Consider the following 14769-nt stretch of genomic DNA (forward strand, 5'->3'; position numbering starts at 1 on the left):
ATATGACAGTGCGTTGTGGGTCTATTGTGACCATAATACGAGACGTTGTCGCCGTTGCTCTTCATGTAGCAACAGTGCTAATAAGCACGTGTCTTCTACCGTTCTCTCTGTGGGTGTTTTTCTTTGCACCGTTCAGCCAGTCGACTTGGCCTTTGCCGTCGACCGTTTTTACGCGTCCGTCCATTGCCGAGACTCGTGTGTTCCTTCAACGACGTCAGTGACAAATGACAAAATCGCTTTACTGCAGTGTGCGTTCGTACGAATAGCATTTCGCGACGAGTCGGTCGTAAGTGTGCCATTATTGGATATTCTGCATTCAAATATTATTAAATCGTGTGACATCGCCTTTGGTGCTACCACTGAGGAGATTCAGACTTGGGTATATCCGCACACCGGTGGTCAGTAATCAGCCGCAGTTACGAATCGGCGTCTATAATTATTATCATATTGTCGGAGGTCAGTGACCTGTCGGCTGACACCAGCTTTCAACGGTGTTTCATTATTGTCAACTGCTGGAGTTGTCACACTGGTCCCTGCTTCAACCGTAACGTTATCACTTCTCAATTATCATTATAATTATTATCATCGGATTATCGCCGTGATAAAGCGTGATATCACCGTGTTATTTATTATTTATTATTTTGCATCATTATTATGTACTTGTAATATTTTATTGGGCGCCCGCTTTATTTACTATTTTATACTATTGTACGGTAGTATTTGCACCTAGTCTTTGTTCGTTTATTTATATTATATTTATTGTCGCACGACGGTGCTTTAACCTACATACTTGTGTTATTAATTTCGTCCAGTTCCTTGTATGAAAGTTACCAGATCTCTTGGGTAAACATTATTTTATAACCATCCTAGGCCAACCGCCTTATTGTAGGAGCCTGGTGGTACAATATGATCATATGTTGCAGTTTTGAATTGAAATTTTTTTTTAATAAGGCAGTATGTTAAAATGTTGCACTATTGAATTGAAATTTAATACTCATGTTATTAGTTGTAACATTTATTGCAAAGAAAATAAACCAAACAAAACTTTTATTTAATAAAAACAACTTAAAAAACTTCTGTAAGTACATACTTGTTACTTACAAATTAGTAACAAAATGAAATAAACTAAAAAAAAAATAATATTTTTTCTTTTTAACAAATTAAAATAAAACTTTTGATAACTTGTCATTACCACTAATACTATTTAGGTCATAGGAGATCTAATTTTACATTATTGCAATATTATAAAAATATCTTAAAATTAAGTTATATCTAAGTGTAAGTATGATTAATTTATTAAAATTATTTTAGTAAATATTTTTTCAGAAACTTAAACTAGGTATTTAGGTTTCACTATCAGTATCAACAATTTTTTTTGAACCTTTTGAATCCACTTCTAATTGTTGATTAAATGCCCAATGGTTTTTAGGAATCGCATGTGAATTACATAATGCTAATAAGTCTTTTTTTTTCTCTGGAGTAATTTTTGTTGCATTTTGCAATGCACACAATTTCAAGTCATTACAATTTAATGGTTTTCTGGTGTCGATAATATTAAAATTTATATCAGAATAGCTCGTTTTATATTCAATCAAAAATGGATTATCACGTTCGACTCTAATCATTTTTATTGAATTCCATAAAACATTTTCGCCATCAAGATTTTTTTTAAATATCCAGCCGTACCAGAAGTACGGGAGCCACGTGAGTTCGCGCGGGTGACCCAGTCACTGCCGTCGCCCCGGGAACAGTAAAAGAACACTGCGGACGTCGGCGTGACCATAGCCATGGCTGCCTCGGAGAAGAGCAACAGCGGTTTTCTCCAGCCCAGCCTGTCCACCAGCGCGACGGCCACAAAGTTTACTACGGCCGTAGTGATGGCAAACAGCATGACCCACTCGTGTTTGTTCAACAGTGACCCATTACCTGGCAGTATGAGCGCTGAGTAGGCTAATATGCAGATGGCCGGCGCGTATATCCTTCCGGCTGGCGAACAGCTCCTGGAACGTGGAACGGTTCTCCATCTCCTTGCGCACGTTTACCTCCATCAGCTCCAGGGCTGCCTGTGGCCGACGGCCGCGCTTCAGAAAAACAGAACTGGAACGACGGCGGACACGACGTTCAGCGTGCGGTACGACACCAACGGACCGATAATCGCCTCCATCAGCGAGGCCAAAGCGCAACCGAAGGCATAACACGCTTCCCAATGCTCCGCGTACGGCGGGCGACGCTATCCCGCCCAGGTGCATGGGCACCACCGTGTACAGCGCCCACGAGACGAATGAACAGCGGCCGTAGAACCCACGCGGTACTGCAGGGCTACCGGGTCCATCCGGTCCATCAGTTGGCCGGCCAGAAGTGGACTGATCACGTACCCCAGGTCCGTCGTGGCCACGATCCACGACAGCTCGTCCGGGGTCGCGTTGAAGTCCGTCTCGTGCTCGACGAACCCTCTCCGGACATGGTCGCTGCGGGAACGGTCACAACATGGTCATCATTATCAAAATATAATCTATTTCAATAAAAGGAAGTGTGTGTGTGTGTGTGTGTGTGTGTGTGTGTGTGTGTGTGTGTGTGTGTGTGTGTGTGAGTGTGTGACGTGCTCGGATCGTATACGAACGCGTGAGAAAATCAAAAATCAAACGAATCATTGTTACGAACGAGATTTATATGTATTATTATTCTTTACGATAATATTACTATTATTTTATTATATTATAAAAGCTCTTATGCGGGAAAACAACTGTAAACAATTTATTTTTCTTCGAAACACGCGTCAATTCGTGTCAAAACCACAAATTATAAAAAATATTTATGAATAATTTTTTTTTTAGGTGTACTACAGATATATGTAAACTATTTATGTTTATTTTGGTTCAGTTAGTAATAGCCAATAGGTAATATTATGATACCATAGTAAATAAGTAATAAGATATAATTAAATTTCTATAAAACTAAACAAAATATTGTATTATAGTTTTTAATTTTAATTAATTAATTATTTATTAAATTATTTAAATTTAACATACCATTCCCATTTTTTAATATTGAAATCAGTTCAACATTCCTTCCCCTGTAAATAAAAAAATACATAGAATACACGGAAAGAGCCAGCCCTGTTTCTCACCAGTTTCCTAGGTACAAAATATTTAGTACGCTGTACGCACGAGTCAAGTTTTAAAATTCGCACGGAACATCCTCCCACTCAAAATCAAAATAACTTGGAGGAGTACAGACACTCACCTTTTTATTTCTATCACAGTAAAAATTATATTTTTAAAATTCCTGTTTCGCGAATATTCATCTTAACACTGTCGTAAATTTCCAATCCTAGTTTTGAAATTCACTCGAGATTCCTTCCCCTGAAAATCTAAAATACTCAAAATAAATAGAAAGGTCAAGGAACAGGAGACAGGAGTAAAAATAACATAATAATTGAAATTAATGTAGTACTTTTTTTTTTTAATATTATTCAATATTTAGCACACCGTACGCATTTGCAATATAAGTGTTTAAATTCACATAATACGCACCTTCCCCCTCAAAACCAAAATTACACGGATAGGCTAGAAACACTTCTCTCCGTCCATTTCGTAGATTGTTTTATTCTTTCAATTTATGTTTATTTTTCAGGTTATTTTTTCATCAGAGAAGACTTATTGCTTATTTTACATTTTACCATATTTTGTAATTGGTACAATTAAAAACAAATTATATAATAATATTACTAAAATTTCATTATGTTATATAGTTTCTCATCAATGTATTTGTATTGCCTAGGGACTAGGGTGTGATACTCACATTGATTCTAACAATCATCGTAAAATATTCTCAGTGTCCGTAATACCAAATATTGGTAAAACTACGTCTGCTCTTAGCCGAATGTAGGTTATTCGTATTAATTAGCAATTTATATTACCGTTATAACGTTATCAACTGATATTATAATATATTCTTAAAAAAAATTAATTTATAAAATACTGGTTAGTGGTTACTGGTTGTTTTAATTGAGCATTTTGATTTTTTTATGTTTGTATTATTAATAATATTTTAGTGATGTAATGATGCTATTTCTAGTTTTTTTAGACTATATAACATTGTGTGGACCCGATTATTATATAGATTACAGTGTATGTTTATGCTTGATCGTTAAACTACAAATACGACCACAAAGTTCACATTAATAGGCGTCACGAATTTGGCACACCCACATTAGTTTGAATAACAAAATGCATGCCTTAAGTTAGAAAAACGTCAGCAGTTGTTAGCAGATTATCTATTTGTAAGCTTCTGCTATAATTAAAATTCTTTTTTTAGGTTTCGAGTGAAAACCTTGGACTTACAGTTTATTTCCCGTCAAAAAATTTTAAAAGCCCAGACAACCGTCGAAAAACTTAAAATAATGTCATTTAGTGTGGTTTTAATCGAATGGATAAACAAGCCAACTGGATGAATGTGGACAATTATGTATCTTCGACTTGAATTATTGAGTTACGATTCGGCGAACAGTTATGGTGATAGTACCTATATAATAGGTATTAACCTATTATTGCATTGATTTTTTTTTTAAAATACGTCAAAATGTTTGAGAAGTTACAATAGTTTCAAATGTATACATAATACAACAATATAAATACAAAACGTAGGTGGGTATATATTGTGGTGAATTCCAATGATAACCTTCTAAAATATAATATTATGTTTGGTTACCACACTATTATACGCATCATGTTGAGCTTTTTAGAGTCCTATAGAAACTGTTGTTTGAAAAATGTAAAATTATGCAGCCAAGACCTCGACGTATCAAACATCAGTAATTACGATGCATAGACCTGCACCAGGCACCTGCTTTCAGAGTCTTGGCCAACAACACTTTACAAAATATGCACAACTGTCTTGTCCAATCATTCAATCAATTGTTGACAAAATAGACAATTTTTTTAGAAAAACTTACGATAATATAATCAATTTATTCGTCAATCCGCTCAAAAAATTAAAAACAAACATAATATTATACAATATAGTTTTTAATTTTTTATCGGTTACTTGCATATCACATAATATTATCAGATTCTATTACCATTGTAATTTTTTATACAAAATAACTTTGTGCCTTAGGTATTTCATGGTACATAATAATTATTAATATGTTATAATATGTCTATATTTTTTAGTAAATTTCACGAGCACTGCATATTTTTAAGTTCCTCCATAGATTTTTCACGCCAATTAAGGCATGGCTTGTGGTAACAAAAAAATAATTTTTTTAATTATAACCAACTTTTAAACTGAAATATATTATGATGCCGATAATTTGTATACTAATTACTAAGCATAATATTATAGTCCGTATAAAATATAAACATTGTTTTACAAAACTATAAAAACTTTTTATATACAAACAATTTAAAAAATATATAAAATGTTGATAGATTAATATTAATTGCATGGCATCTTCATGGCATATCATACTAATTATCGTGAAAGCACTATCCTTAGTAATTAGTATACACAAAGATACTATGTAAATTGAATATATCAAAAATCATCTACTTAACAACTTACAGGAAATGAGTGACTCTCATTTGAAAAAAAAAAATGGTAACTCCTCAAATAGTGTAAAAAATCTAAAAATTTGAATATAACTTAAAAATTCCAAAAATTTGAATTTGAATTGGGGGTTGAACATATGTTTGAAGAATCGCCCTGTATACATTCTCGTCGCTGTGACAATTCATATACTGATATAATACATAACACGCAATCTACATATATATGTACCTACATAATATTATTATAATTCATAAGTACCTGCACTATAATAATTATTATTATATACTTTCACGGGTCGGTATAATAGTTTCACATCGATATGAGAATAATAAATATTTTAAAATATTAATTGATGTGAACGACTACGAACCTGATTGACGGATGCGTTTGTTGTGTGGTGTTATAGTGTAATGTACAGTAAACGAACAATACTTTTTAGACGTTCTATTTAATCATCATCATCGTTATTATTCGCAACAGGTCGTTTTGATTTTTGTACATTAACGCGCTCCAGGCACGTAACCTATACGGTCGTATTATACCGTTGTCGATATAACAATATTATTATTGTTTGTTATTGTATGAATATCGGCGTATCAATAATGGTAATGTTAATAACGGTTATGCGTCTATTCTCGCGTATGTATATATATATATATATAATATAACAGCGCGATGATCGACTATATTTTAAAATTTCTGTTTTCTAATGTTATTCCGTTTGGCGATTTTGTCGTCCGCCGCCGGTAGATACGTGTGGATAGGTAGAATATAATACCTACGTCGTATACAAACGACAAACACGACGCGTGTGTCGATTACAAAACTATTCGGACGTAGTTTTACCCGCGGTGCAATCCCAAGTAGGAAAAAAAAGTGCAAGATATACGTTTCCGGTGTTAGGTAACGCGCGAAATATCATTTATTTCTCGAAGCCAAACGGATCAGAAAACAGCTCATATATAATATTATCATCATTATGCGTTACGGCGACACGGGTACATCGTTTCTTTGACAAATAAAACATTATATCATTATGTTATTATTATTATTATCAAATGATAATTTAATTATTATGGCTACCTATCCATACATCTACGAACAGTACGAACGTTATCCGCACATGCATTGTATTGCGTATAATAGGTATACGTTTATTATAAATTTCGTTTAATTGAAAAAAAAAATCCTTCGAAACAATCGGTACCGTTCACAGTCACCGGTGATGGTTCACAGTAAGCGATGCGTACCCGGGTCGTCCATCATCATCACAATATCGAACCTAGTAATCACTATAACGAACTATAGCGTTTCCAAAATAATATTATTATTATTATTATTGTTTACCGAAATACAGACAGTTATTATATTCCCCCTTTGACGACGAAGCGACGACGGCGATGATGACGATGATGACAATAATAATTATAATAATAACAACATTAAAGATTCATTCGCGAACCGGATGACGTTTTTACACAATCAATGGACTACCACGACAATGCTGCATAATAATATTTATATATTATTATTATTATTATATTATATTGTGTTCGTAGTAATTATTACCTACCTATTATAATTTATAATAAACTATATGTGTGCGGCGATGCGGTCGCATTGACATCATCACACGGCCGCATACAGGACGTGAACGCGTCAGCCCAGTCATATAACAAAATAAATTATTTTATATTATTTTAACTCGTGTTATTTTATTGTATGTCAACGAATCACTCAGTAAATAATTATTTTTAAATTACGACACTCCGTCTGTAGGTATCGACCGCGAACCATGCGAGGTATGTGCGTGATGGGGGGGGGGGGGGGGGGTTGTACTTAACTATATTTTTTGTTGTTGCATTGTGCGTTGGTGCAACGATGTGCATCATCCAGATGATTTTATCTTTTCAGTTATCTGTTTAAACAAAACACTTATCTGAGATCAATTATCTATATATTTTTTTGTGGCATAAGGTTTTTAATTTAATTTCATGTCCATTTATTTTTGGTGCGGAGGGGTAATTGCATTCGATACGCACGTTTCGTGCAATTTTTAAACTGTGTAAAAATGATCCGTTTTTAAATATATACCTAGTTAACATGTCTTTGTTTTCTATATTTTATCTATAAGTGTAAACGATTTGAGTGTTATCTATTATCTTATCTAGGTAAGATAATAATATTAGGAAATAAAAATAATAATGCACAAAACCGCTAAAAAATTTCGAATAATTATAATATATTTTTACTGTCGTAAGTGTACACAAGTGGCAGAAATAAATACCTACTATGGGTAAATCTATTACCTGATATGTACCTACCTATAATATTATATACCGAAGTCGCTTCGTGTTAGCCGCTAAAGCACATAATTATAGGTAGGACGTCACGAGTTTGTATTATAAATCTATTTGTTTAGAATTTCCTATCCATTAGGTTCAAGACGTTTTAGTCGATTTTTACACGTACATTGTTCCACAAATACATTTTCAGCCCGTAATTTATATGTGAAAAACGTTGTGGGTATACCCCGCGACTTGCAGTCGTAACTCAAACCGTTTCAGTACCTATACAATCTTGAACCGCTTTTGATATCGCATGGTTTCTAATTGTGTATTTTGTTGTAATTTATATTTATTACACATTCAGCGTTCTGAATAGCTTCGACCAGATCTATATCTCGTGTGTGTGAAACTTCACTTAAAGGCATATAATACGCTGAAATTGTCGGCTGACCCATACATTCCCAGTACCTATATATATAAAGCCCGGTTGGGTTGTACAGCGATGAGTTATACCCAAGTGAGGCAATAAATATAGTAGCAATTTAAAATGACATCGGTCGCCCAAGTCGTGTGGCATTTGAGATGATTTTTCTCGGTGCTTTCGTTTATATACGCACCGCGATGCCCGTAAAAAAATCCACTGGTTTATTGATACTTAAAAAGTTTACGCGTATGTCGATATATACGTCTCGGAAGTCGGTCCAAAGCGCGGTACCTGATGGCAGTCAAAGCAAAACGAAAATTCAGTTAGAAAGTTTAGCCGTAGTTGTTTTGTACGAATAAAAAGTTACCATGTTATATTATTATCCAGAGTCGTTTGTCGGATCGATAAAAAAAAATCGACGTCTGTAAAAAAAAATCCACTGGTTTATTGATACTTTCAAAGTTTACACGTAGGTCGATATATTATATATACGTCTCGGAAGTCGGTCCAAAGCGCGGTATCTGAAAGTCGAAGCAAAACGAACATTCACTTAGAAAGTTTAGCCGTATTTGTTTTGTACGAATAAAAAATTACCATGTTATATTATTATCCGGAGTCATTTGTCGGATCGATAAAAAAAATGGACGTCTGTAAAAGACGTCAGTTCGGCACCTTTCAATATTGATGATTTCGTTGTATATTTAAGCAATTTAATTAATACACCTGGATTTGCTCTGCTGCAGGTTCAACTTATATCAATCGAAACTTTTATTTAATCCATTCAACATAATATATATGTCGACGTATGTCGATATACGTCTCGGAAGTCGGTCCGAAGTGTGGTATCTGAAAGTCGAAACAAAACGAAGATTCGGTTTGAAAGTTTTACCGTCGCTATTTTTTTGTACGTATAAATAATTACCATGTTAAATTATTAGGAGCCGTTTGTCGGATCGATAAAAAAAAAATCAACTTCTGTAAAAGACATCTGTCCGGCCCCTTTCAATATTGATGATTTCGTTGTATATTTAAACAATTTAATTAATATACCTATATAGATTTACTCTGCTGCAGGTTCAACTTATTTCAATCGAAACTTTTACTTAATTCAATGTGACGCACCGGAAAGTATTCATTAACATTTAAACAACATAAAATGTAATACGAGCGACGAAAAGTGACCATTTTTGTAATTAGTTATAGTATTATATATTATTTGTTTTGATAAATGCGAGTAACCCATTAACGATAGACACTTTTTTTTTAAATTTAATGGTATGTTCTGAGTTTAACTACATGTCACGAGAACAACTTCACTCTAATGGACTTTGGAGGTTACCCGATGGCAGATAATAATATTATGGTTATAAAAGAAATCTAAAATGGAATTCAATGGTCTTATAACCATGTGTGAAATCGTACTATAGGTGCGTATACGGAAAAAGTATAATGTGTACGTAAATTAAATGTGATATCTATTAAATTAATTTGTTTCCTTTTTAGATTCTTTAACCGAAGCGACTAAGCGAGGAATGTATTGATTTTACAATGATGTGGTTTATTTATTATATGCATGCACGACAACTATGTGTGACAGAAGGAGAGCTTCAAAAGTTTCATGTAAAGCGATTACTTATATATATTTATATTATAGAGTCTAAGAAATTTTACAATATTCTACTCGGTAATATTATTAACTATTGATGCTTTCAAATTGCTAACAATTATGTTATTATTTGCTAATTTAAAAGATCGTCAACGTGTTATATTACTCTAATCGATTAGAAAATAAAAAAATAAAAAAATTTAAGCTGGTAACAAAAAGAAAAATGCACTCAATTATTATTTGTCAATAATGTGAAACTATATTTCGTGTCACATAATAATATAATGAGTACCGCCTCATTGGATATGCATTTGACCGTCCGTGACCCGATATTGATCCGTATACACAATAATTATTGTAAACCTTAAATATGAGTGCACATATTGTGCAAACGCTTACAATACGTCAAAATAATATGTATTATGCTAATGACGATCTACGAAATCGATAATACTATATGTGGCTATATTTGTGTTGATGTATCTACGAGTTCGTAATAACTAATAATTAACTCTGAAATTAGTTACGTAGTTATAATTTATACATATATAGGACCACATTGGGGGCTCGTGGACTGTGTCCGACTTGTGTGTGATTTAACATATTATTTGGACGAGACAAATAGCACTCACGCGATACTATAAATTATTAATCGAGTGCTTATGTCTATATTATGTCTCTCTCTTGCAGTCTCCACGTCATGAATTTATTATTATTATTATCATTATCGTTGCGCATATATTAATCACTGATGTCAGTATATAAAGCATATGCCTATTAATGTTTGGGACTTTTTGAATGTAGATGTTTTTTTTTTATCCAATCAGTTTTAGAATATTGTAGGTGAGATAATATTATAATTTTATTTTTTGAAACGGTTAAATTATGTACCTAAATGTACAAAGTTTGACTTTTGAATTTTTCATCATATTTTACCAAAAAGGTTAACTATACTCATATTTAACGAATTTAATCACCCTTAAAAACTTTTGGTATTATATTATATAAGTGCATATTTCCATAAACATACTGTTTATCCCTCTATTATTTTAGAAAATTCATTTTTTGTCGATTTTTTTCATAATATTTGTATACTAATATACTTGAAACATTTTTAGTGCAATAAGTCCTGCTGAATCCTACAAATTATAATATTGTGCGCGCGCAAATTGACAATTATCGATAATTGTGTTCGTCTTAGTGCTAAATACTATCATCGCACTATCGCTTTCATCACATTTAACACTGTAATATTATTATGAATTAACGATGATGTTAGATGGTAATTATCAGACCGTGTACACGAGCTACTAACGTTGAAATGCCGTTTTAACGGTGGTCTAGCGCATTTACGGCAATATACCGCAATATTATAATTTACAATATTGTGTACAATACTTGGGCGCTTTGGCTTTGGCTTCAAACTACACTCAATATTTTTTGTGAGCTGCGAGTTTGTAACTTAAATAATATTAAAATCTGAATAAAAAAATAATACATACAGATACATTACAAATTATAAAAGTTTATTAAAATGTTAAATAAAATATAATAAAGACATTTAGTAGGTACTGCAGTATAAAAGTGCCCCATCAAACACAATATTTCTTTTAAAATTAGCTCCCAGTCCTGATCCCCCCACGACTATACAGTATACATGTATATAATTGACAAGCAGTTATTCGTTTTTATAGTCTCTTTACATGTGACTCAATAATCCAACTTTCATAAAGCTTTGTAAAATTTGACCAAATTTTAGTTTTCAGAATATGCTAGTTTATACGAGTTTATTATTCTGAGTTTAAAACGAGTGCAAATAAATGGTTATAAACTCTGATATTTTGTCTGAATTACTTTATTAATTTAACCATTATCGTTGGCACAATAAATCTTTCAATTATTATGTGGATACACGCATTAAGCATCATGTTCAAGAAGTATAACTTTTCATTTATAAAAACCAAGTAGTTTAACTAATTTAAATTTTTCTGTCTTACCACCTACATCTTAATACTGAGGACCAACATCTGTTGGTTCATTTTCTAAATTTTTTTTTTTATTTCTTGTCTTTTTTTTCATTTGCCTGCTCATAATCTTATATTTAAAGCTTCTTTCTGTCCATCTTAAAAATTACAAAATAACTTTTAATATTGTTACCTATTGGTAATTGACAAAAGTATTTTTCAAAACTTTTTGTATAATAGAGAGATTAGAATATAATATGAAAAAAAATATTTTTGTTTATAAATTCGATTTGATAATGATCAGAATCTTAGCTTGTAGAATACATTTTAGTCGGTGACATCACTTTCGATTCCCGTTTTAATGACAGAGTTATGACGGCGGGCATTGGTGACCTTTGTTATGCGGCCAACATAATATGACCTATTGCGGCTCTACGGGATTCATAATATTGTGTCAAATGAGAAATTATAATATATTTTATAATACCTACTACAGCTATAAATAATAACGTGGCACGTCCCAACATATTAGGTGGATATGAGGTGTCTATCGTAGTGAATTAACATTTTTCTTACGACATTTGTTAGTAAGTACTTACTTTTCTCTGGTTGTTATAAAATTAAGAAATGATTACTGAAAGAAGAAATTAACCGCATAATATCATTAACGCGCTCATGTGTGTGTGTGTGTGTGTGTGTGTGTGTGTGTGTGTGTGTGTGTGTGTGTGTGTGTGTGTGTGTGTGTGTGTGTGAACAAGCTACGGCTATGGCATATGTCAAAATTTCAAATCGGGAAAGTCTCTCAACAACAATAAACACAATTGTCCTTCGGTGCGTGTGCCCAACTATAATATTGTGTGTACTTATAATGCTCGGGTATAGCATAATAATCATGATATGAAACCGGAGATGTTATCGAAATCTCGTCTCAATAAAATATAATTATTGTTATATTTTTCATTGGATATAAATACATTTTTTTTCCGGACGGCCGTAAGACAACGCGTCATAAATTTCACTTTATCTAAATATTAAACATCTATCCACCTCTTCCTATACCTAATAATAGTGTTCTCTCAAAAGCGTTGTTTTCTCTTGACGCGGTATACACTGTCCCGCGCAAGGTCACTACACTGATAATAGTAAACACATTAATAGGTACCTACCTACTATACCGTACTTATACCTACGATACTCCAGTGCCGGATTATCGTTTCTGTTAAACAAATATCGTCGAATAGGTGTAGTCAAAGTAGAAAGCCTACTGCACCGGAGAGTTTCGTGAAAGGGAAGGTTTATGATTACTGATATTTCAGATGCGTGTAAGTACTGAAGTTGTACACATATATTACCACATGTACCTACATTATAATACCTGTACAACAACTCGTAGGTGGTATATACCTAGTGCATTATTATGGTTAGGTGGTCGATGATGGTATCGGTTTTTCGATGTATATTATTATGATATCATATTATTATAAATATCTATAAGATATGCTTAACGACATAATATTATAATCGAGACGAGTGCACCGTCCGCACGGATAAAATTACTTTATATAGAATAATATACATCTATTACGAATTCTATAGAGTGAGTACCGTACTAACTGACTCAACCCATCAATTATTATAATTTTAAAACTAATTTTATCATACGCATTATCCGTGTTAAAACCGATGATAAATATAGAGGCATGTATATAGGAAGGAAGTATTATAGTAAAAAGAGTAACAGTTAGTCATCACTCAAAACGGTATACGGTAACTTATTTAATAAAATTGTGTCGGTCGTCTGACTATGCATAATAACAATTATACAATGTAGGTAGGTACATACTAAGTATATTAATTAAATACTTTTATTTTTAAATTATTATTCTATGGTTATTCATATCATAGTAATTTTTCGTAGTCTTTAATCTCAATCAACAGTCTTATGTTTCTTATTTTCTCGCCTAAACAATGCTGTGAATTGACGAATGGAGTTAAACGTCCGTGCTTATTAGATTACAGTTTATCAATAAGTTACGTGTAATTTTTAAAGATAATTATTAGGTGGTTTATTTTCGATAGTACATTATGAGATATCATGAATAATTACTTTATATAGGGGAATACTTGAGTCATATTTCTAGAGAAAAAAATAGTTTTCTCTTAAATATTTTTTTTCGAACACATTCACATTCTCTGGGTGAAAATTTAATGTTATATATTTTATTTATTTGAATGCTGCACGAGTTGGCTGTTAGACGTGTGTACACAAGACTAATTATTCTATAATCGTATTAGGTACCTAATAACATACCTTTCTATGTACATAATAATATGAATCACTGTCAATTGCATTTTTTAATTCCAGCATAAATACTATCATTTTGTATTATATTTTATAGTACGTACTTTGTTTAATGTTTCCCAAGTACCTATATAAAAATAATATGATTAATACTATTTTATATTTTTTTATTATAAAATGGTTTTCGATACCTACCTACCGATTCTATCGTTTCAACGCTACCTTAAGTCAACAGACACATTGCATAAGATCATCAAAAAGTAAAAGACATTAACAATTACTTTTTGCCGACACCACAAACTTGACGAACGACTTTATCAATTATTTTATGCTCATTTTTTGTTCCACAGAGTTGCCAATTGCGCGTACGTGGTACACGACACATGGTTTGGTTAAAGATTCAAACTAACTCACACGTATAATTGTGTTTTATTTAAACTGAAAATTGTGTAATCAGATATCGTTGAACTCGATTCGAATAAATAATGTTTATGTCATTACGATTAATAAAATTATAAATGTTTCATTCGTCTTGAAATTAATAAGGTACGTCCACCGCTCAAGGTTGATTTTAACCGCAAATCGCTCCAAACTCAGTCATCCGCTTCGTCCGGATAGGAACTCGCGAAACG

General features: G+C 32.6%; 1 pseudogene; it reads right to left on the bottom strand.

The window, feature by feature from the left end:
• Nucleotides 1–1343: 1343 nt before the first annotated feature.
• LOC132952468 (facilitated trehalose transporter Tret1-2 homolog) lies at nt 1344–14522 on the bottom strand (annotated as a pseudogene).
• Nucleotides 14523–14769: the final 247 nt, after the last annotated feature.

Source organism: Metopolophium dirhodum, chromosome 9, assembly GCF_019925205.1.
Source record: "Metopolophium dirhodum isolate CAU chromosome 9, ASM1992520v1, whole genome shotgun sequence".
Lineage (NCBI taxonomy): Eukaryota > Metazoa > Arthropoda > Insecta > Hemiptera > Aphididae > Metopolophium > Metopolophium dirhodum.